Raw genomic sequence first — 23,855 nt, forward strand, 5'->3', positions numbered from 1 at the left:
TTGGGTATACCTTCTATCTCAGATCCGAGGGAAAATTGTTTGTCGCTAAGAACGGGTCCTTTCTTGAGAAGGAGTTTCTCTCGAAAGAATTGAGTGGGAGGAAGATAGAACTTGATGAGGTTGTCGAACCTTTACTTCAATCAGAGAGTGATGCAACACATAAAGATGTTTTCTGTGGAGCCTACGTCTGTTGAATAGGAAGTTAATGATAGTGATCATGAAGCTTCGGATCAATTTGCTATCAAACCTCATAGGTTGACAAGGATATGTACTACTCCTGAGTGGTACGGTAATCCTGTCTTGGATATCATGTTGTTAGACAATAATGAACCTACGAGCTATGGAGAAGCGATGGTGGGCCCGTATTCCGACAAATGGTTAGAAGCCATGAAATCCGAGATAGGATCCATGTATCAGAACAAAGTATGGACTTTGGTGGACTTGCCTGATGATCAGCGAGCCATTGAGATAAATGGATCTTTAAGAAGAAGACGGACATGGGCGGTAATGTTACCATCTATGAAGCTCGACTTGTGGCAAAGAGTTTTTCACAAGTTCAAGAAGTTGACTACGATGAGATTTTCTCACCCGTAGAGATGCTTAAGTCCGTCGGAATCATGTTAGCATTAGCTGTATTTTTCGATTATGAAATCTTACAGATGGATGTCAAAACAAGTTTTCTTACCAGTTTTCGTAAGAAAAGTTGTATGTGATACAATAAAAGGTTTTGTCGATCCTAAGGATGCTAAAAGGTATGCTGGCTCCAGCAATCCTTCTATGGACTAGAGCAAGCATCTCGGAATCGGAATATATGCTTTGATGGAGTGATCAAAGCTTTTAGGTTTATACAATGTTTGCTAGAAACTTGTGTTTACAAGAAAGTGAGTGGGAGCACTACAACATTTCTGATAAGTATATGTGGATGACATATTGTTGATCCGAAATAATGTAGAATTTCTGGAAAGCATAAACGGTTGTTTGAAGAGTGTTTTTCAAAGGAAGACCTGGATAAAGCTGCTTACAAATTGGGCATCAAGATCTATAGAGCTAGATCAAGACGCCTGATGATACTTTCAAAGAACGCACACCTTGACATGTTTTTGAAGGAGTTCAAAATAGACCAGTCAAAGAAGGGGTTATTACCTGAGTTGTAAGGTGTGAAGTTGAGTAAGACTCAAAGCTTGACCACGGCAGAAGAAAGAGGAAGGACGAAGGTCGTCCCCTATACTCTTGTCATAGGGTCTATACGGTATGCCCTGCTGAGTACCGCATCTGATGTGTGCCTTGCCACATGTTTGGCAAGAGGGTACAAAGGTGATCTAGGACTGGATCACCAGATAGCGGTCGAAATTTTCCTTAGAGGAATAAGGAAATGTTTCTCGGTTATGGAGCTGATAAAGAGTTCGACGTAAAGAGTTACGTCGATGCAAGCTTAACACCTATCCGGATAGCTCTGAGTAGAGATACCGGATACGTATAATGGAGCAACAATTTGGAATAGCTCCAAGTGGAACGTGGTAGCAGCATCTACGATATGACATAAAGTTTTGCCAAATACATAGGGATCTGAATATGGCAAGACCTGTTGACTACAACCTCTCTCACAAGCATAACATGATCAAACCCAGAACTCATTGAGTGTTAATCACATAGTGATGTGAACTAGATTATTGAGTCTAGTAAACTCTTTGGATGTTGGTCACATGGCGATGTGACCTGTGAGTGTTAATCACATGGCGATGTGAACTAGATTATTGACTCTAGTGCAAGTGGGAGACTGTTGGAAATATGCCCTAGAGGCAATAATAAATTGGTTATTATTATATTTCCTTGTTCATGATAATTGTTTATTATCCATGCTAGAATTGTGTTGATAGGAAACTCAGATACATGTGTGGATACATAGACAGCACCATGTCCCTAGTAAGCCTCTAGTTGACTAGCTCGTTGATCAATAAGATGGTTACGGTTTCCTGACCATGGACATTGGATGTCGTTGATAACGGGATCACATCATTAGGAGAATGATGTGATGGACAAGACCCAATCCTAAGCCTAGCACAAGATCATGTAGTTCGTTTGCTAAAGCTTTTCTAATGTCAAGTATCATTTCCGTAGACCATGAGATTGTGCAACTCTCGGATACCGTAGGAGTGCTTTGGGTGTGCCAAACGTCACAACATAACTGGGTGGCTATAAAGGTACACTACAGGTATCTCCGGAAGTGTCTGTTGGGTTGGCACGAATCGAGACTGGGATTTGTCACTCCGTGTAAACGGAGAGGTATCTCTGGACCCACTCGGTAGGACATCATCATAATGTGCACAATGTGACCAAGGAGTTGATCACGGGATGATGTGTTACGGAACGAGTAAAGAGACTTGCCGGTAACGAGATTGAACAAGGTATCGGATACCGACGATCGAATCTCGGGCAAGTACAATACCGCTGGACAAAGGGAATTGTATACGGGATTGATTGAATCCTCGACATCGTGGTCCATCCGATGAGATCATCGTGGAACATGTGGGAGCCAACATGGGTATCCAGATCCTGCTGTTGGTTATTGGCCAGAGAGTTGTCTCGATCATGTCTGCATGGTTCCCGAACCCGTAGAGTCTACACACTTAAGGTTCGGTGACGCTAGAGTTGTTATGGGAAATAGTATGTGGTTATCGAAGGTTGTTCGGAGTCCCGGATGAGATCCCGGACATGACAAGGAGCTCCAGAATGGTCCGGAGGTGAAGATCGGTATATTGGATGAAGGGTATTGGAGTCCGAAATTGTTCCGGGGGTACCAGGTGATGACCAGCGTGTCCGAAAGGGGTTTCGGAGGCCCCGGCAAGCGTTGGGGGGCCTTATGGGCCAAGGGGAGGGCACATCAGCCCACTAAGGGGCTGAGCGCCCCTCCCACCCCATCTCACGTAACCAGGAGAGGTGGGGGCGCCACCCCTAGGGTAGCCGCCCCTCCCGGCTTGGGGGGCAAGTTTCCTAGGGGGTGGGGGCGCCCAAACCCATCTAGGGAACCCTAGGGCGCCTCCCCCTCCTCCCTTTCCCCTATATATAGTGAGGGAGAGAGAGGGCAGCCGCACCCTTCCCCTGGCGCAGCCCTCTTCCTCCTCCAACACCTCATCCTCCTCCGTAGTGCTTGGCGAAGCCCTGCCGGAGAACCACGAGCTCCATCACCACCACGCCGTCGTGTTGTCGGAGTTTTCCCTCAACTTCTCCTCTCACCTTGCTGGATCAAGAAGGAGGAGACGTCTCCCAATCGTACGTGTGTTAAACGCGGAGGTGCCGTCTGTTCGGCGCTAGGATCATCGGTGATTTGGATCACGACGAGTACGACTCCATCAACCCCGTTCACTTGAACGCTTCTGCTTAGCGATCTACAAGGGTATGTAGATGCACTCTCCTTCCCCTCGTTGCTAGATTACTCCATAGATTGATCTTGGTGATGCGTAGAAAATTTTAAATTTCTGCTACGATCCCCAACAGCTAGTGTGCGTTAGAGATAGGAGTTGAGTGGATCAGAAGGCTGGGTTATGTGTGTGGGTGTGAGAGAGATAGAGAGAGGGTGCGTGTGAGTCACATACAAACAGATATCAGAGAGAAATGAGATCCAGAGAGACGGAGCTTTGTGTCTGCGAGAGAGAAAGATATTTCACAACGAGAGTGATATCTAGAGAGACATACGAGGGAACGCAAGATATCTCTAGGAGAGAGGGTGTGTGAGAGACATACAAGAGAACAATGGAGAAATATGAGAAATAGATATTGATGAGGAAGAGTCATAGGTTCTCATATCTAAGGAGCGAAAGACATCTCTGTATGAGGGGTGTGCGAGTGGCACATATGGGAATAGTAGAGAGAAATGAGACCCCGGGAGACAAAGTTTTGTGTTTGTGTGAGAGAAAGAGATTCCACATGGAGAATCATAGTTAGAGACACATAGCAGGGAGCGAGATATACTTAGAGAGAGATAGAGTGATGAAGGTCGAGGGAGAGAGTACCGTCAGTGTGTTATGAAGATAAAAGATCATTATCGACATACAGGTAGCACGAGAGATACCTGAGAGACGATGAACGCGTATAGGTCCAGAGAGATAGTCCTATATAAGCATGAGTGATAGCTATATGAGACGAATATATGGATTAAAGGGGATTCAAATATTTAAACTAGAGATCACGACATCGATAATATCATAACGCAAATTGGTGTATCAAACATGCATATTCATTTGAATTTGGGCACACGTGTAATGTTATATAGTCTATCAATATTGGTGATCCATAGATTCTTCAATTACAAACAATGCATGGTTTATATGCAATTAATGTCTAAACGGGATTACACTATATGTTGCGTGTGTGAAACACATTATACATATTTGAGAAGTAAAAAAAACCGCATGAAACACACATTAATTGGAGACAGTTAGCGAGGAATGCATACATTGGATTTCAACATAAAGTGGTTTCAAATATTTGAAAATCCAAATTGATGGATACAACCTTATGAATCTGAGATCATGCCATTTGTAAACCATATTTATGTATAAATGGTGTTGTGATTTTGAAAGTATATATAAAAAATGATGTATATAGAATGTAATTCCAATTGAAAATGGATCCCGGCCGAAAAAAATAGAATACAAACGGGATTCGAATTGAGTTGGCACGGTAAATGTGCACTCTGCAAAATTTGAACGAAGCGGGGAAAGTCGTAGTAACCGCCCGGAACCAAAATCTGCGAGATGGAAATCACTGCTGCCTATCCCTGCCATGCAAAGCCTATATGCTGGATTTCTATAGGTTTCGATAGGGGTAGGTTTGTAATTTCACCCAAACGTGATGTAACCGCCTCTCACACGGATTCATACACGGTGGGCGCCAAAACACAGTGTGTCCTCGGCCGAAATCGACTCCCTCCCCGATTCATATTCATACACGGTGGGCGCCAAAAACAAACTCTCATCAGCAAATATTCGGTGTATGCAAGATTACCGTCCTATCCCCGACCGACTAGTGTTGCTGTGATGTAGTCGAAATTTGAAACGGGGGCTAAGTTTGTAAATTTCCTCGCATTTGAGACAAGCGCACCCTGAATACATGGTTCCCCCTTCCTCTCTACCTCCCTTTTCCCCATTGGTACTCCGTGGGCGCCAAAACACCCTCTCCACCCCTCCCTCCTCCGTCCGCCGCCGTCCGCCACCCCATCCACCGCCGTCCTCCTCCACCATGCCAGAGCTGATACCCCGACGCCGCCGTCCATTATAAGAGATCGACCTCTCTCATCCACGGCTTCGGACCGGGATCCTTGCATCCCGTCCTCTCGCTTCATCCCCGCCGTCGTCCACCTTGCCGGCGCCGCTCCTACGACCGTCTCGTCCACCGCGCCCCGCCGCCACCTCTACCCTCCTAGATCCGCTTCCACGCCGCCGACAGCCATCGCTACCGCAGCACTGTCAAATTCTCAGCAGATGCGTACACGGTGCCGCACCAGAGGTGGTACTCTTTCGTATCTGCTCAACTTATTTATCGCAGCAAGAAAATAGATCGCCACTGCTTTACTCTGATTTCTTGTCTTGGTTGCGAAGTTGCATTTGTCCGGTTTGCACCTTCAGATCCGCCATGGCACGCTCAACACCATACTCGCAATGCTTATGGTTTCCCCTTTTATATTCCACACTAGTTAAATCACAGTAGACTAAATTTCAAAATTGGGCCAGTCAATTTTTCAGAGCTCACCGGAGTTCTCCGGTGCGATCGAAGGGGCTCGGGTGGTTGTGGGGCCTCGCCGAACAAAGAAAACTCGACGCGGGTGAGGTTTGGGGTGGGGGTGGGGGGTGGGGCTGGCGGAGGAACACAGGCGGTGGGGGCCGGTGGTCCGGCCGGCGGCCCGTGTGGTGTTCTGTATGGGAAGAATCAGAGACGAGGAAGAAGAAGGGTTAGGGGACGCAGGATCTTCATCCAACCGCCTGAAATGGTCGAGAGACAACTAGGAGTTGCATTCTTAATGCGCTCTGGTTCATCATGTGTGGGCACTGCGCAACCAACATTTTATTATCCAAAATCTGCTTGCTCTTCTTTACCATGTTCCTCTTCCGTTCTTCTTTAATATGTACTCTCTCCGTTCCTAAATACAAGTCTTTGTATAGATTCCACCATGGACTACATATGGAGCAAAATGAGTGAATCTACACTCTAAAATGTACCTGGATACATCTGTATGTGATCCATAGTGGAAATCTCTACCAAGACTTATATTTTGGAGCGGAGGGAGTATGATAGTAGTACAGTATGTTCCTTCTACTGAAGATGAGCAGGGACATTTGTAGTGTAGAGGTCTATACGGTCGGTTGTGATGGACACTTTGAGCCTCTTTGATTCGTAGGATCTTGTAAACATAGGAATAGGATTTGTAGTGGCCTGCCCACTTGAATCCTATAAGAATAGCAAGGAAATGCGGGGAGCTGTGTCGCCTTTGAGAGTTACATTGATATTAACAGTACCGCACCTTCACTTGAAGAGAGCTGGTATCCGAAGCCTTTCTAGCCATACCGGCAATACTAGCACATATATTCCAGCAAGTTCCACTTTGCTGATTTTACTCTGATGCTTAAGGTTTTCCCGTTATATCTACACTATGATCTGTGTAGCTGCTTTGTGTCGCACTAGCAGCAGTCCACTCTTGAAGCTAAACACTGCAATGACTTACAAAATTGGCACCAAGGCATTGAGTGCCATTCTGGATGCAATGAAACTCATACGCTCCCCACCTGTTGATTCTTGTTCAGAATATCATCCTAATGACTATTCTAACCTCAAGGAGTCAAAGGCAGATGGCCTGTCCTGTTCACCCATCAAGGTGCCTATTCTAATTTGGCAATATTTTATTGATTGCGGGTATCTTGCATATGTTGTCTTGCATTTCTTCTACTTTGTTGCACCGCCATATGCTTAGTTTACTCATCATATATGTCGAGATGCCATGCCCATCCATTATCAATACTCCCTCCGTTCAAATGCTTTTCCACTCAAATGCTGTTCTTGTGCATCAGACATCAAAAAGGAAGAGGGTGATTGCTGAACCTGAAGGAGCACCAGCAAAGTCCTTGAAAAACGTGGTGGTGCCGGAGAAATCAGACATCACCCCACTTATATTGGTTGTACAACCAGTGACACAAAATGTAGGACTGACTCCAGCAGACTGTACCCATACTTCACTGGCCACACCACTAGCCCCACCACACAGGACCTGCACTCTAGCAAAAGGTATACCGATTTCATTTGCCATAGCACTAGCTGTACCATAGAAAAATCCCACTCCAGCAAAAAGTACAGCAAGTCCACTGGCCGAAGACCTATCCCAACTGCAGAGACGGCCAATTCCTGCAGATTGGAACCCCATTCCATTTATTCCCAGTTTAAAAGACAATGCTTTCAATGTTGTTAGGGACTACGTGCATATATTCCCATCATGGGAAGATTATTATGAAGACAAACACCATTTTCACATCTTCCTGTCCAACTTACGTGTAAGTGCTATTATTCATGGTTATTATTTTCCTGTTTTCTGCTGATTGAACACATGAATGATTTACATTATATTGTTGTAACTAGGCGAGGGTCAATCTGGATAGTCATGACGAGCAAAGCTTGCTTGTGCTTTTCAAGGAAGCATTGCAGCAGTATCGGTGTTACCTGAGGAAATCACACTTTGATGGCAAGTCTATAAACGAATTTCCGGTGAAGTCTCCTGTGCTAAATTTAGAAGACATTGAATGGAAAAACCTTTTTATGCATTGGTCTCGTTCCCAGGATGAGGTACTGTCCATGAAATCACATGACAATTTGAACTTCTACTTTTCCGCATGTGCCTGACGGATCTTTTTTGCAGGAAATCTGCTCGAAGAAGAATTCCGGTTTGACAAGAACGACAGGATATCGCAAATATGCTGCCCGCTGCTTTGCTCTTGTTAGTACCTATTGTCCTGTATCACTGTACTTGCATACATACCTGGTTCATTATGTGACAGCAGTATGCATGATAGCTTTCTTATCAATTGTTTGCTCCAAATTATCTGATCTGTATGAATGGTTACATTAGTGTAGAATATATCCAATGCCAATGTTTTTTAGCTCTGCATTGTTCGTGTAAGTACATGCTGTCCTTTATCAGTGTACTTATAATGACAGGTAGTTGTTCATGTACCATCACTCTGCAGCTTATTTTCCTTTGCCCTCCATTTTCTACACATCAGATCTATATTTACTCTTACCATAAGGTTGGTACTAAAGAAGTTTAGCTGTGCATTGCTCTTGGTTGTACCTTTTGCCTGTATCGCTGCACTTACATTTATAGCTACTTGGTTATGTAGAATCACTCTTCATCTTATCTTAAATATTCTCCATTTTTTCGTATATTATCACATCTATATTTACTCTTAACAAAATGTAGAATAAAGGCAATGCTTTTGAAGAAGATTCTGTGGTAAACTTCTTGAATTGCCCCCCCCCATCAGCATGGACAAGGCCTTTATAGAGCCTGTCTTCACCAATAATGTAAGTTTGTCTATCTCAAGCCTTCAAACTTTGTTGTATATATTTGGTTAGGCATGACTGCAACAGCTATTTATTTTTGGTGTTTGCATCAAATTGCTTGTTTAAAGTTTATTATGTAGTTCATAAAAAAAGTTTGTCCTTTCTCAATTTAAGTTTTCAGTTGTACAACCAACTTCCTTCTTCATACCATGTAAATTAAACTATACAGAGCAAGTGATCTTCTTTTGCACTGCATGTATGCTTCTGTTCTTCATCCGTAATCCAGTGGTGTGGTGAACCTACCCACCACAGCACAATGTCATATTCTGCAATGTCTTAACTATGAACAATGTCATATCATTCTACTATTATTTAAACCGTCTCTTTATTTGCCAATCTGAAATGGTATAAATTGACAGCACACTAACCATTGATACTTATGAGTTCTTGATCTGTAATCCAGTGGTGTCGTGAAGCTGCCAACTCCTTCACAATGTCATTTCCTGCCATGTCTTGACCTGAACAATACCATATTGTGTTAATGCAAATTTAAACTTTGTCACTTTATTCGCGAGTAAGAAATGTGATGAATTGTCAGCATTGATACTTTTATGTGCAAAACCTGTCATCTGTTTGCTTGTTTATCTTTCAGAGTGAGGAAGATATAAGTGTTGAACAAGCGCAGTCTCATCATCTTGCTCAGCTGCTTGCGTTGCAGCTCCCCAGCAGGGCTAACCTTTCTTGAACTCTATTGAAGTGCTGTCGGTTTTGTATATTATTTTGTCGGTGTGTTTATTTGCACTGGTGGCGATCTTTGATGCCTAGTGTATGTAATCTGCTGTCTGCTTGTGCTTTATTATCATAGTGGCAAACTTTGATGCCCAGTGGATGTAATATGCCGTAATTTCTTTATTGTATAGTATAGGTTTTTTCTTATTCACGATGATGCAGTTATTTTACTGTATATATATCCTGTCTTCGCAGTAAACCGGCCAAACCGTAAAATTACGGTACATAATCGGGCCATCATGCAATCACGATGTAGGTTGGGCCTGAAACGTGCTGATCAGCTCACGGGCCGACAGCAACCCGAAATGAACCCCGGCCCATGATTGTGCAAATCAAATCACGGGCTTTTAACAGGCCGAAAAATTGTCTCGGTCCTTGTTTGGCCCAATCAGATATCGGCTGCAAGCAGGCCGGATGCAAACCGGGCCGTAGTTAGGCCCAACTATATGACGGGCTTTTAACAGGCTGAAATTAATATAGGGCTGAAATGTTAAACGGCCCCTTAACAGGCCAAAACTAATATCAGGCCGAATTACTAAGTGGGCCTTTAGCAAGTGGGCCCAAAAGCATAGTGTCCATTTGACGGGCCGAATCCGATATGGGCCATAATTAGGCCCAAAACCTCTTAAATGGATGGACCTGATCTGGGCCGTAATTTGGCCCAGAACATGGTAGGCTTTTAACGGGCCGGATCTCATATGGGCCACTATTAGGCCCGGAGCGTGGCAGGCCATTAATAGACCGGATCAAATATGGGCCGGCATTTGGCCCAAAACATGGTAGCCAGTTAACGGGTCGGCCTACTAGGGTCCTCAAAATCTTGTGGGCCTATAGCTGGGCCAGCCCATTAATGTCGGCAAAATCTCATGGGCCTTTAGCTGGGCCGGCCCATTATGATCCGCAAGAATTTTGTGGGCCTTTACCTGGGCCGACCTATTATGGCACACGAAAATCTTGTGGGCCTTTACCTGGGCCGGCCCATTTTGGCCCGCGAAATCTTATGGGCCTTTAGCTAGGCCAGCCCATTATGGTCCGCAAAATCTCGTGGGCCTTTATCCGGGCCGGCCCATTATGGTCCGCAAAATTTTGTGGGCCTTTAGGTGGGCCGGCCCATTTAAACTTGTTGGGCCGTGCCATGTGTCGACGTATCATAGGTGCATTCTGTCCAGTGAGTGGATGACATCTGTCCCGACGATGAGCCGACACGTGTTTCCTCTAGCCAATGATGATTTTACACGTGGAAAATCCCCATTGGTCGGGGCTGTTAACGGGTTATCGGATCCAAAACCCGACCCGATAGCTTAACGATGTTCTGTTACGGTGGATGCCACGTGTCGGTCACCCTTGACGAAAGCACTTCTGTGACGCGCGATTTATCGTCATGGAAGTGGACACTTCCGTGATGATAATTTTGGTAATGTCATGGAACACTTCTACGACAGCACAGGTATGACTATCTTGATTCTGTCATAAATTTGTCATGGATGTACATGCATGACAAAAAAAGCGACCTACTGTGACAAACACGTATCATCACAGAAGTGTATTTTTTTGTAGTGCTAACCGCCGAACACACATTCGCTTTTAACAGTGACCAGTGTCGCTGGTAAAAGAGAGCTGGCAAGCCGTCCGGGCCAGGCGCTTTTGTTGGTCCCATCTGGAAGAGAGCCCACTGAATCTCCTCATCCGATATAGGGGCCGTTAGCCTGTTATTCATCTCCTCAGAAATAACCGGGACAAAATGAGTGAGAAGTCTCTCTGCATTAGCTGACCCTTCTGACCTGAACAACCTCTTGTATAAAGAGGTCGCCAACTCCCTCATGCCATCGTTGTCTGTGCATCTTGTTCCATTCTCCCTTAGTAACGCCTTAACCGTGTTCTTCTGCTTTCGATGAGAGGCCCAGTTCTGAAAATATTGAGTGTTCCGGTCCCCCACTTTAAGCCAATCCACCCGAGATCGTTGATTTTGCATAATTTCTTCTCTTTCATAGACTTCATTGAGTTGAATTTCAATATCCCTTACGTCGGCCGTTAGTCCAGTGACCAACGCCCTCTCTTTGGCGTCCAAAAGCTGCTCCTTTAGCCATTTAATCTGCCTCCGAATTGAACCAAAGACAGCTCAGCCCCATCCTTGTAGGGCTTTTGTTATACCTTGTAACCTGTCACATACCGCCCTCGGTGTCCTGTTTGACCCCTGTACTTGTCCCCAAGTCCGTAAAAACATCGCCTCATAGTCCTTGTGCCGCAGCCACATCTCTTCGAACCAAAAGGGGCGGTCCCCTCTCGGTCGATCTGTTCCCACATCGCGCACACGCACCAGCACTGCCATGTGGTTTGATTCTTCCGTAACAATATTCTCCACAATCGTTTTTGGAAACAACCCCATAAAGTCAGCAATGCATGTCGCCTTGTCAAGCCTCACCTGGATGTTGTCGTTGTTATTCTGTTGGTTATCCCATGTGTATTGGTAGCCCGAAGATCCCAAGTCTGCCAAACCGCAGTCGGTTAAGCAGTCACTGAAGGCTTGCATCTGTGGAAAGCTCCTCGGGTTGCCACCTATTTGTTCGGATCTGACCAAAATTTCATTGTAGTCCCCGACACACAACCATGGTAGCTCGTCCTGGGATCTAAGGTAGCGGATGGCATCCCATGTTTTTTCCTCAACTCTGTTCTCGGCTCCCGTAGATTCCAGTGAACCTCCAGGTATGCCCCTCCGAACTGATCTCTGCATCAATGAAATACTGGCACCATGGTCTAACAGTGACCTGCAGGTGCTCTCTCCACCATAGTGCAAGACCCCCACTCCTCCCATTATAATCCACTGCTACACCACTTCGAAACCCAAGCCTCCATTTTAGTCTCTCCATAGGCCTTGCATTTTTCTTAGTCTCCGATAAAAAAACCACCACTGGGTTGTATGACTGTATGAGGTCCCGTAGTTCGCCAACTGTCGAGTCCAACCCCAGTCCTCGACAGTTCCAGGACAAGCAATTCATTGGTCCCGGCGGCCCCGACCTGCGGGGTCCGCCGATGAATGGGGCTCTTCGATGCGGTCAAACACGGAGGATGTTTTTTGCCTTGTGTCGCGAATGAACGTATCATGGTACACTTGCCTGTCTGGGTCTCCCTTTGCTATACAGATTTGCTTGGGTGGCCTCTTTTTTCCTGACTCCTTCTCTCTGTAAAACCGATGAGATTCCTTTTCCTTGTCACCCTGAACCAGCGGCCTTCGTACATACCTGCCCTTGGTCCTCTCCACCGGACCTGATGCATAGCCACCATAATGATCCCATCGGCCATTGCGGTCAGTTCGATCGTCATAAACCGACGTCGTCCAGCGTCTGTCCTCCACCCCACGATCTGCATGGCGCCGGTCCTCGTGATACGTGCCTGCATGGCGCCTCCCTCCATCCATTGTACCTGCATGGTTCCTTGCCTCGGGAGGAGCTGCATCTTGTTGCGACCGGCGTGGTGATCCACTCATTGTCGTAGCTTGTCGTTGCGTTAGCTCAGCCCAAAGATTCTGCTCTCTTTTTTGCTCTAGCTTCGCTCTGAGATCGCTGCTCTGTCCTTCCCTCACCTTAGCTGCGTCCTTCGACGGGCTATTCACCTCTCTCTGATCATTCATCGACCCCCTGCCAGTGCATGAGTCAGCCGTATGTGAAAAATCCCTGTTTAAATTTCTTTTAACTGGCTGCTCTCTAACAGGAGCATGAGTGAACTGGGATCTCTCCCTATCCTCTGATCTTGAGCCACCCCCACTATACGAGCTTGATGTAGGCAGCTGCGAGTTATCCTTCAGAGAAGAAGAGCATCTCCCCGTGGATGCTCTAAGCCAAGGTCCGCATTGGCTGGACTTGTCCACCGGTGGCTCGCACCCACCCTTTCCGTGTACAAGTCTACCACGGTCGAAGCAGAAGTGCGGAATTTTTTCATAGGTAAAGTCATACCATGTCCCCTCCAAGTCCTCCAGTGAGGTTCTTAGACGAGCTCTACGGATCAAAGGCTCAAAAATTGAAATCTTAGCCCGCACTCGAAGATATTCCCCTTTAGCAAAACCATCTTTCTCCACATCAACTTTGACTACCTCTCCAACCAATCACCCAAAGCCTTGCCAAACGATTCTGTCCTCATATCCAGTGGTAGATCCGGGTCTCTCACCCACATCTCAACTATGTCAAAAACCATCTCCGAAGGGCGGACATCCCCCACATAATCCTTCAGAACAAGCACATGAAAATCAAACTGCCACCGGCCGTTGTTTAAAGCATGTCTCCAATCCCCTTCACTGCCAAATCTCACCTCAAATATATTATTGCCAATGTCCTTGAATTTGTCCTCCTTGTGAAGTCCCCATGTCCGTGGCATCGCTCTCTCCAGCGCATGTTTGTTGAGGGGTCGTGGTGAGTACACCTTCCCCACCGCCGACCACTTTACCGTCTTTGCTTGAAGCCCTGGATCTGAGAAGATAAACCCTTGTCGCTCTTTGTCCATCAGAACCAGTCCGCCAAAACTCTCGGAGAGGCTGGCTTCCTCCGCCGTTGGCTTGCCATCTGCCGGAGAGGCCGAAGCACCCCCGACTCGTTGATCCCCCTGCCGCTGCTGCAGCCGAGACCGCCGCCGCGTTCTTCCTGGGAGTGGCCTTCAGACTCGGCATTGCCGCCCCTCTGCCAACATTCTTGCCATGGAATCTCCACGCGGGAGCACCAGAAGCCTTCACCGATCGACAACCCGAGCAACGCCGTTGCCACTCAAGCAATCACCGGAGATCCAAACTCACCCCCGCACAAGGAAACCCTAACCCTAGCGGCGGCCTAGCAATTGCCTCGCGATCGCCTTCCCTATCGCCCGAAGAGATTTCCTGACGTGGTGGACCCCCCATCCATATTTACATTCCCTCTGATCGTAAAAGAAGGGCACAAAATTTTGGGCTCATGGATTAAGGAGGATGATAGTAACTGTCGGTGTCAAAACCGGCGGATCTTGGGTAGGGGGTCCCGAACTGTGCGTCTAAGGCGGATGGTAACAGGAGGCGGGGGACACAATGTTTACCCAGATTTGGGCCCTCTCGATGGAGGTAATACCCTACTTCCTGCTTGATTGATCTTGATGATATGAGTATTACAAGAGTTGATCTACCACGAGATCATAGAGGCTAAACCCTAGAAGCTAGCCTATGATTATGATTGTTGTTGTCCTACGGACTAAACCCTCCGGTTTATATAGACACTGGAGGGGGCTAGGGTTACACAGAGTCAGTTACAAGGGAGGAGATCTACATATCCGAATTGCCAAGCTTGCCTTCCGCGCAAAGAAGAGTCACACCTAGACACGGGACGAAGTCTTCAATCTTGTATCTTCATAATCCAACAGTCCGGCCAAAGGATATAGTCTGGCCGTTCGAGGACCCCCTAATCCAGGACTCCCTCAGTAGCCCCTGAACCAGGCTTCAATGACGATGAGTCCGACGCGCATATTGTCTTCGGCATTGCAAGGCGGGTTCTTCTCCAAATTCTGAATACCTGTCGAGTAGTGTTCAGCTTCCCATGAAAGTTGCACTCCTTGGCCTCTGCGCCTAATAATGGCTATCCTCCATGTTTTGAGCGAATGCGAGAATTTGGGGCATTTTTACACTTTCCACCCTAACCATGTGAGTAAATCGTCTATTTAAAGAGACGGGGATCCTCAGATCCAGATCACACCATCCTCCCACAGTGAGTATCCATCAGAGCGCGCCCGGAAAAGTTCATCCCATCATGGCCAGCCATCGCAGCTCCTCCTCTTGCTCCCGTAGCCCTAAGCCAAGCAATTGGAAGAAGTGTTTCGTCCCCCACAGCCAATTAGTAGAGTTACAGACCCAGGGGTTTCTCCCTCCAGCGTATATGGTCCCCGTTCGAGCCGGAGATGACACTTACAACGGCGGGGAGCAAGCGGAGAGCTTTCCCAACCCATCCATGGGGGAGCGGGTATGCCTTGTCCCTTACTTATTAAGGGGGCTTGGATTTCCAATCCATCCGTTCCTCCGCGGGCTCCTGGAGTTCTACGGCCTCCAGCTGCATAACTTTACTCCCGCCTCCATATTACACATCGCTGGTTACGTCGCCCTTTGCGAGCTATTTTTGGGCTGCCAAGCTCATTTCGAGCTATGGAAGAGGCTATTCTGCCTCGTACCCCGTACACAGGAGGGGCCAATATATCAAGTGGGCGGAGCCAAGATATGGCGCATCACCGGGACCGGATACCTGTCCGGTACTCCGAAGAAGACATCCGAAGATTGGCCTTCAGATATGGAGGACGTCCCCCTTCCGTACCCTATTTGGATGGGCCTTTCTGAGTTCAATAACCCCCTTTGAAGAAACGCCGCAGCTGGCGCCCTAGGAGCCCCCAGGAGGAAGATAATAGAGAGGTCCTTTACCCGATGAGCCGGATAAAAACGCTGGCCAAATCAGGATTGACAATAATCAAGGTTATGTCAATATGTATAATGCGGGGGGTGCAGCCACTTCAATATCGGGGACAACCCATGTGGAACTTTAATGGAGAAGACGATGCCACCCGTTGCGGTCGTAAGGGACCGGACTCCGTCGCTGCTCTAGCGAAAATACTGTCCGATTTATATAAAGGAGAGTGAGGGAGTCCTGGATTAGGGGGTGTTCGGATAGCCGGACTATACCTTCAGCCGGACTCCTGGACTATGAAGATACAAGATTGAAGACTTTGTCCCGTGTCTGGGAGGGACTTTCCTTGGCGTGGAAGGCAAGCTTGGCGATACGAATATATAGATCTCCTACCATTGTAACCGACTCTATGTAACCCTAACCCTATCCGGTGTCTATATAAACCGGAGGGTTTTAGTCCGTAGGACAACATACACATCAACAATCATACCATAGGCTAGCTTCTAGGGTTTAGCCTCTGCGATCTCGTGGTAGATCTACTCTTGTACTACCCATATCATCAATATTAATCAAGCAGGACGTAGGGTTTTACCTCCATCGAGAGGGCCCGAACCTGGGTAAAACTTCGTGTCCCTTGCCTCCTGTTACCATCCGGCCTAGACGCACAGTTCGGGACCCCCTACCCGAGATCCGCCGGTTTTGACACCGACAGAGAGGAAGAGGAGTTCATACGCATTAAGCCACGGGATGGATTCTCCATGTACAACCCCCCAAACTGGGTGAGCTGCTACTTTCTATTCCAGACCTTCCCGCATTCTTTGTCATAAGTATTTACCTTGCTATTTCATAGCAGGAACTTCGAAAAGCTGTGAGGGAGGTCCACAGCCCGTCTCCACAACTAGAGGACCCTGACTAGGCCCTCGACCCCGGACTCGAAGAAGATCCGGACACATTTGTGGAGCTCATCGACAGGACGTTCTATCAGTTAAGCTACGACGGTGCCTTGGTGGCCATCATAGCCGACTATCCTGGACCGCTCCCTGCATCGCATGTAAGTAAAACCGGAGTCCCAACTTCTGAGAAGGATCCTTTTTTCTTTTGCACTTCACCTACCGCACGCATATGGTGTCTTACAGGGAAGGCCATCGGGACGCCATGCCGAACCCGTAGTGACTCACCAACGAGGGGCACCGAAGCCGGGTAGGCTTATAAGGAAGGTGGTCAGGACTGAGATGCCGTCGCAGAGGTATGAAAAAGAACCCCGCTCTGTGGTTGTCGTCTTTTAAAATATAATAACGTCCATGGTTCCTGGCAGGAAAAACGCTCGCCAGACCATATCCGGAGAGCCTGCTGGCTAAGCCTCCACCAGCGGGGCTCCAGAGCCGGACTTAGAGGCAGACGCTAACGTGGGGCCAACACCGGATGTTCCTCCTACAGAGGATGCAGATAGGCTGTCCGCTACGAATTCCGAAGTGGAGAGTGCTATGAATCACAGGTGTCGCCTGGCCGTACTCCGCGACGCTTGTTTCTCTCAAGAGACATTCGATGCCTTCAACTCAGGAGACGCGTACATCCGAGCTGCTCAAAATGGTCTTGCCCAAGCCATGGACCAGTATGTAAAGGATATACGGGTAAGAAAATCTAATAATTATGTATATCAGTAGCCCCTGAGACTTGAAACAGTTGGCACAACTGATTTAAGGATCATTGTTTGCATAGTTTCTTACGGAGAAGAATACCCAGTTATCTCAAGAGCTGGAGGAGTGCAAAGCCCAGCTAAGGAGTCCGAGAAGGCCCCATCTGGTAACACTTGTTTCTATCTAAAAGAATGACATGTACCAGTTAGTATTCAGCATGCATGCAAATCTAACAATAGATTCTACAGATGATCCCGGAGTGAATCCGGAGGTTGTGCGAGGGAATGAGCAACATGCTCAACGATAGCTAAAGGTTGGCGAGCGCATGCTTACGCAGGTTAGGCGGGAGAAAAAGATCTCCAAGATGCCAATACCCGGCTAAGCGTTCAACTGAAAGATGTTCGGGCCCAGCTTGTTGACTCCGTAAAGGAGAATAAGAGGCTTCGACGCGGCATTTTTAGTAAGTGCTTGAACGAACTTTTATAGAGTTCGGCGAAGAAATCGGCTAACAGAGTTATATTTGTAGGTATGCTGACGGGTCGTCCCGCAGAGGAGATGCCTGGGTCTGCGGGTGATCTTCTGCCAGAGCTCTCACAACTGCATGAACAAGTTTGACAGGTGATGCAGGGCATTGCCCAAGCCTTGTGGCCATCCGCCTCCCTGCCAGGAGGCATGGGGGCTCTTGTAGAGATGCTCAAGGGAGCGCGGCAGCGCTTCCGATTATGGAAGATATCAGCCTGCCGACAAGGTGCAAGGGAAGCCCGGGCCATGGTGAAGATGCGATATACCAAGGCTGACCCGAACCACATGGCCGAGGTCGGACCTGTGGGGTCTGATGGGAAAGAGATCCCTGTCAGTTTGGTGTATGACCAGGTGAAATTAGCCGCAAAGTATTCCCAACAGGATTGTAGGCTAGACAGCCTGTTGGATGGTATAGAAGAAGAATTTAGTCGGTCTAAGTGACTGTGTACTTCAAGTGACATATATTGTCCCTAGCCGGATTGTAAATCATTTGTCATGGTGGACCTTTTCGCTTCGACCTCCGGACCCGATAGTTCCGAGTGTATCCGAATACCTGCTCAGTTATGTAAAAACCGGGGTATGCGTGGAAACCAGGCATAGGGGTCATAAGTGCTTGAACAGACAAGTACCCAACTAGCTATGTTATATTACATGGATAGTAAGAAACATCTTCCAGGGAGAATAGTTCCATTAAGGGTTCCTTTCCCTGGTACGCATGCATTAATGTGCATGTCCGAACTACGAAAAGAGATGCAAGATATAAACATCTCGGGGCATGTATTACAACAAATAAAAATCATCTTTTGTTCACCGACCGAATATTCCCTTAAGAATGCTAGCTTTCAGCTTCACCCAGTCTGAGGTACACATCCGGCTGACCTGGCAGTAACAATCACAGAGGTGATCCCCTTATGCCCTAGCCGAATTAACGGGAACATAGGGCATAAACACAAGAGCCAGGCAACCCAGCTTGGCCAAAACTTAAGTCATATCGATGCATATAATGACGAAGAAAAAGGTACACGTGGAAAAGTAACACATGTGCGGGGGGCATAGAGCCCAAAACATAGTTATATTAAGCTTCTGTATAGGAAGCCCCCAGGTATAATGAGCACGCCTAGCGTGTCAAGATTGTGTAGTCAAGACACATTTTAACCTTTTAAGGCCGTGAAGAAAAAGGGAAGAAAGAAAGAAAAGATAGATAATGGATATATAAAAAATTGACGGAGGTAAGGAGACAAACACAGAGTCCGGCACTAGGCGTAGAACCTTCGGAGTCTGGCTGCGTTCCATGGGTTTGGCTCGAGTCGATTGTCCAATGCATCCCGCAGACGGTATGCTCCACCAGTCAGAACTTTGTCAATAATGAAGGGACCTTCCCATTTGGGCTTGAGCTTGTTCTTTTTGTTCTCCGGTAGGCGTAGAACGAGTTCGCCAACGTTATAAGTTTTGGCCCGTACTTCTCTGCTTTGATACCGCCGAGCCTATTGCTGATAGAATGCAGAGCAGGATTTTGCCAGGTCACGCTCCTCCAGGGCATCCAAACTGTCCTGTCGATCAAGCTTGGCTTCTTTCTCTTCGTACATGCGCACTCGAGGTGAGTCATGAATGATGTCGCAGGGCAGTACCGCCTCTGCGCCGTACACCATAAAGAACGATGTGTATCCGGTAGTGCGATTTGGCGTGGTCCGCAGCCCCCATACTACGGTGTCAAGCTCCTCCACCCAGTGCGTATCTGATTCCTTCAAGGATCACACTAATCTGGGTTTAATGCCGCTCATGATAAGACCATTTGCTCGCTCGACTTGACTGTTAGTTTGCGGGTGATAGACAGAGGCATAATCGAGCTTAGTGCCCATGTTGCTGCACCAAGTTTTTACATCGTCGGCTATAAAGTTTGAGCCGTTATCGGTGATGATGCTGTGGGGGACGCCGTAACGGTGTACAACCCCGGATATGAAGTCTATCACTGGTCCGGACTCGGTCGTTTTAACTGGTTTGGCTTTTATCCATTTGGTGAATTTATCCACCATGACCAATAGGTATTTTTTCTTATGGCTTCCCCCTTTAAGGGGTCCGACCATATGAAGCCCCCAGACTGGAAAGGGCCAAGTAATGGGGATTGTTTGGAGAGCGGTAGGTGGCATATGGCTTTGGTTTGCAAAAAGCTGGCAACCGACACAATGTTGAACGAGGTCCGATGCGTCTGCTCGGGCCGTCGGCCAGTAAAAACCTGTACGGAAGGCCTTGCTTACAAGGGCTCGAGCTGTGGCATGGTGGCCGCCAAGTCCAGCATGAATTTCTGCCAAAAGTTGCCGTCCTTGAGATGCACCTTTGAAGTACTCCGGTATTGCTTTTCTTATAAAGCTCTCTGAGGGAGTCTTGGATTAGGGGGTATCCGGACAGCCGGATTATATCCTTTGGCTGGACTGTTGGACTATGAAAATACAAGATTGAAGACTTCGTCCCGTGTCCGGATGGGACTCTCCTTGGCGTGGAACGCAATCTTGGCAATACGGATATGTAGATCTCCTTCCTTGTAACCGACTCTGTGTAACCCTAGCCCCCTCTGGTGTTATATAAACTGGAGGGTTTTAGCCTGTAGGACAACATATAATCATACCATAGGCTAGCTTCTGGGGTTTAGCCTCTATGATCTCGTGGTAGATCAACTATTGTACTACTCATATTATCAAGAATAATCAAGCAGGACGTAGGGTTTTACCTCCATCAAGAGGGCCCGAACCTGGGTAAAACATCGTGTCCCCTGCCTCCTGTTACCATCCGCCTTAGACGCATAGTTCGGGACCCCCTACCCGAGATCCGCCGGTTTTGACACCGACATTGGTGCTTTCATTGAGAGTTACACTGTGCCGTCGCCGTAAGGAAGGATGCCTCGTCTCGTTGTTAAAAACAACATTACTGCCGGGGGAGCCCTGGCTGTCGGCCAAACTGTTCGGCTAGGCAGTTTCATCATGACCGCCCGTTCGGCCGCTGCGCCGATGATGACTTCTCGGGTCATCAAAAATAGCCTCCACGCCGGCTCGGAATTTGCCGAGCAGATGTATCCAATGGAGCTCTCTTCCCTAAATGAGCTCTTGGATCGTATCGCCGCCTTGGCAGTCGCTACATACTATGATCGGATTGGGCTTAAACCCGATCAAAGGGAGAGTAGCTCTCCACCGGTCACCCATCATATTGCGGTGGTGGAGGAACAATGCGGCGATTCTTCCTCTATCTTGAGGACTAACTATGTCCGGATTCCTGAACTCTCCGAGCCGGACACCCGTTTACGGGAGGACATCACCCAAGCCCTGAACCTAGAGTCAGGTAGTGGGCCAGACTTATCGGGCAACATCCCGGAATCCAAACTTCCAAGATCGGAAACTCCTCGGCCCCTGGGTCTCAGATCGGGTAGGGGTTCGGACTCAAATCCACCCACCCACCCACCCACCCAGACATAAACTATCTTTCCCACATCAGGCAAGAGCCCCATGAAACAGTACATCATTATTGGGCCAAATTCCTCCTTGTGATGAACAACGTTAAGGACTATCGCGAGGAAGACGCAGTCTCATTTTTCTGCAATAATTGCATGGACAAGGGAATCCTTAACGCCTTAAGTCACCGTGACATATCACGCTTCGCTGACTTGGCGTCCATAGTGCGAAAGTACTGCGCGATGGAAAGCGCCTGGAAAACCGAAACGAAATTTTGGGATAATCCGTCTCGGAACATACACCCAGTCCGAAGTAAAAGGGTGCACTATCATAAGACACCCGAGTTAGTTACAAAGAAACAAAAACCCTCTACAGGGCATGGAACCGTATTGGAGGGATGGCTCAACGGCCCCTGCAAAATTCACAGTACAGCGGATATCACACCAACACACAGCCTTAGAGCATGTTGGGTACTCCGGCAGGTGGCCAAAAGTGGTGAGGATCTTCTCATCCCAAATACCACAGAGCATCATCCTGTGGATAACAATATGGTATTAACAGTCTTTGAAACCTTCGCATCAAATAATAGGCGCAAGCGAACACTCCGCAGCCTCGCCGAAATCTGCCACGTGGCAGCAATGAACCCATGGAGTGACACGGCTATTACCTTCAATGCCAGTGACGAACCTAATTTCCGAACAGCCTGAGCACCAGTTGCACTGGTCCTCAGTCCAATTGTGGACGGCTTTCGACTCACCAAAGTACTCATGGACGGCGGCAGTGGATTGAACCTCATCTATGAGGAAATTCTTCAAAAATGGAAATAGACTGGAACCGCATTGAGCAAAGCAGCACAACCTTCAGAGGAATCATCCCCAGTCGGGAAGCAGGTTGTGCCGGGAAAATCACACTAGATGTGGTATTCGGCACGCCGGAGAACTATAGGTCCGAAGAAATTACATTCCAAGTGGCCCCGTTCAGTAGTGGATACCACGCCCTTTTAGGACGGGAGGCATTCACGATCTTCCAAGCCATACCCCATTATGGGTACATGAAGCTCAAAATGCCCGGGCCCAACGAAATCATCACTCTCGCTAGTGATCCGGACATAGCACTCCACGCCGAAAACAAAATAGCCGCATTGGCCCTCGAGGCATTGTCTGAAGCCCTTTCGGCCGAGGAGTTAATTGTGCTATGCTCCATAGTGGACAGGGACGACGTGATACTGAAGGAAATATGCCCTAGAGGCAATAATAATGTTATTATTTTATTTCCTTATATCATGATAAATGTTTATTATTCATGCTAGAATTGTATTATCCGGAAACATAATACTTGTGTTAATACATAGACAAACTAAACGTCACTAGTTTGCCTCTACTTGACTAGCTCGTTAATCAAAGATGGTTATGTTTCCTAACCACAGACATGTGTTGTCATTTGATTAACGAGATCACATTATTAGGAGAATGATGTGATTGACATGACCCATTCCATTAGCTTAGCACCCGATCGTTTAGTATGTTGCTATTGCTTTCGACTTATACATGTTCCTATGACTATGAGATTATGCAACTCCCGTTTGCCGGAGGAACACTTTGTGTGCTACCAAACGTCACAACGTAACTGGGTGATTATAAAGGAGCTCTACAGGTGTCTCCAAAGGTAAATGTTGGGTTGGCGTATTTCGAGATTAGGATTTGTCACTCCGATTGTCGGAGAGGTATCTCTAGGCCCTCTCGGTAATGCACATCACATAAGCCTTGCAGGCATTGCAACTAATGAGTTAGTTGCGAGATGATGTATTACGAAACGAGTAAAGAGACTTGCCGGTAACGAGATTGAACTAGGTATTGAGATACCGACGATCGAATCTCGGGCAAGTAACATAACGATGACAAAGGGAACAACGTATGTAGTTATGCGGTCTGACCGATAAAGATCTTCGTAGAATATTTGGGAGCCAATATGAGCATCCAGATTCCGCTATTGGTTATTGACCAAAGACATGTCTCGGTCATGTCTACATTGTTCTCGAACCCGTAGGGTCCGCACGCTTAAGGTTTCGATGGCAGTTATATTACGAGTTTATGAGTTTTGATGTACCGAAGTTAGTTCGGAGTCCCGGATGTGATCACGGACATGACGAGGAGTCTCGAAATGGTCGAGACATAAAGATTGATATATTGGACGACTATATTCGGACACCGAAAGTGTTCCGGTGATTTTCGGAGAAAAGCGGAGTGCGGAGGGTTACCGAAACCCCCCGGGAGAAGTAATGGGCCATTATGGGCCTTAGTGGAGAGGAGAAGGGGCAGCGGGGTGGGCGCTGCGCCTCCCCCCCTGGGTCCGAATTGGACTAGGAGAGGGGGCGGCGGCCCCCCTTTCCTTCTCCCTCCCCACTTCCTTTCCCCTCCTAGTAGGAGTCCTACTCCTACTAGGAGGAGGACTCCTCCTGGCGCGCCAATAGGGCCGGCCGGCCTCCTCCCCTTGCTCCTTTATATATGGGGGCAGGGAGCACCCCT

The sequence above is a fragment of the Triticum urartu genome, chromosome 4, assembly GCF_003073215.2.
Source record: "Triticum urartu cultivar G1812 chromosome 4, Tu2.1, whole genome shotgun sequence".
Classification (NCBI taxonomy): domain Eukaryota; kingdom Viridiplantae; phylum Streptophyta; class Magnoliopsida; order Poales; family Poaceae; genus Triticum; species Triticum urartu.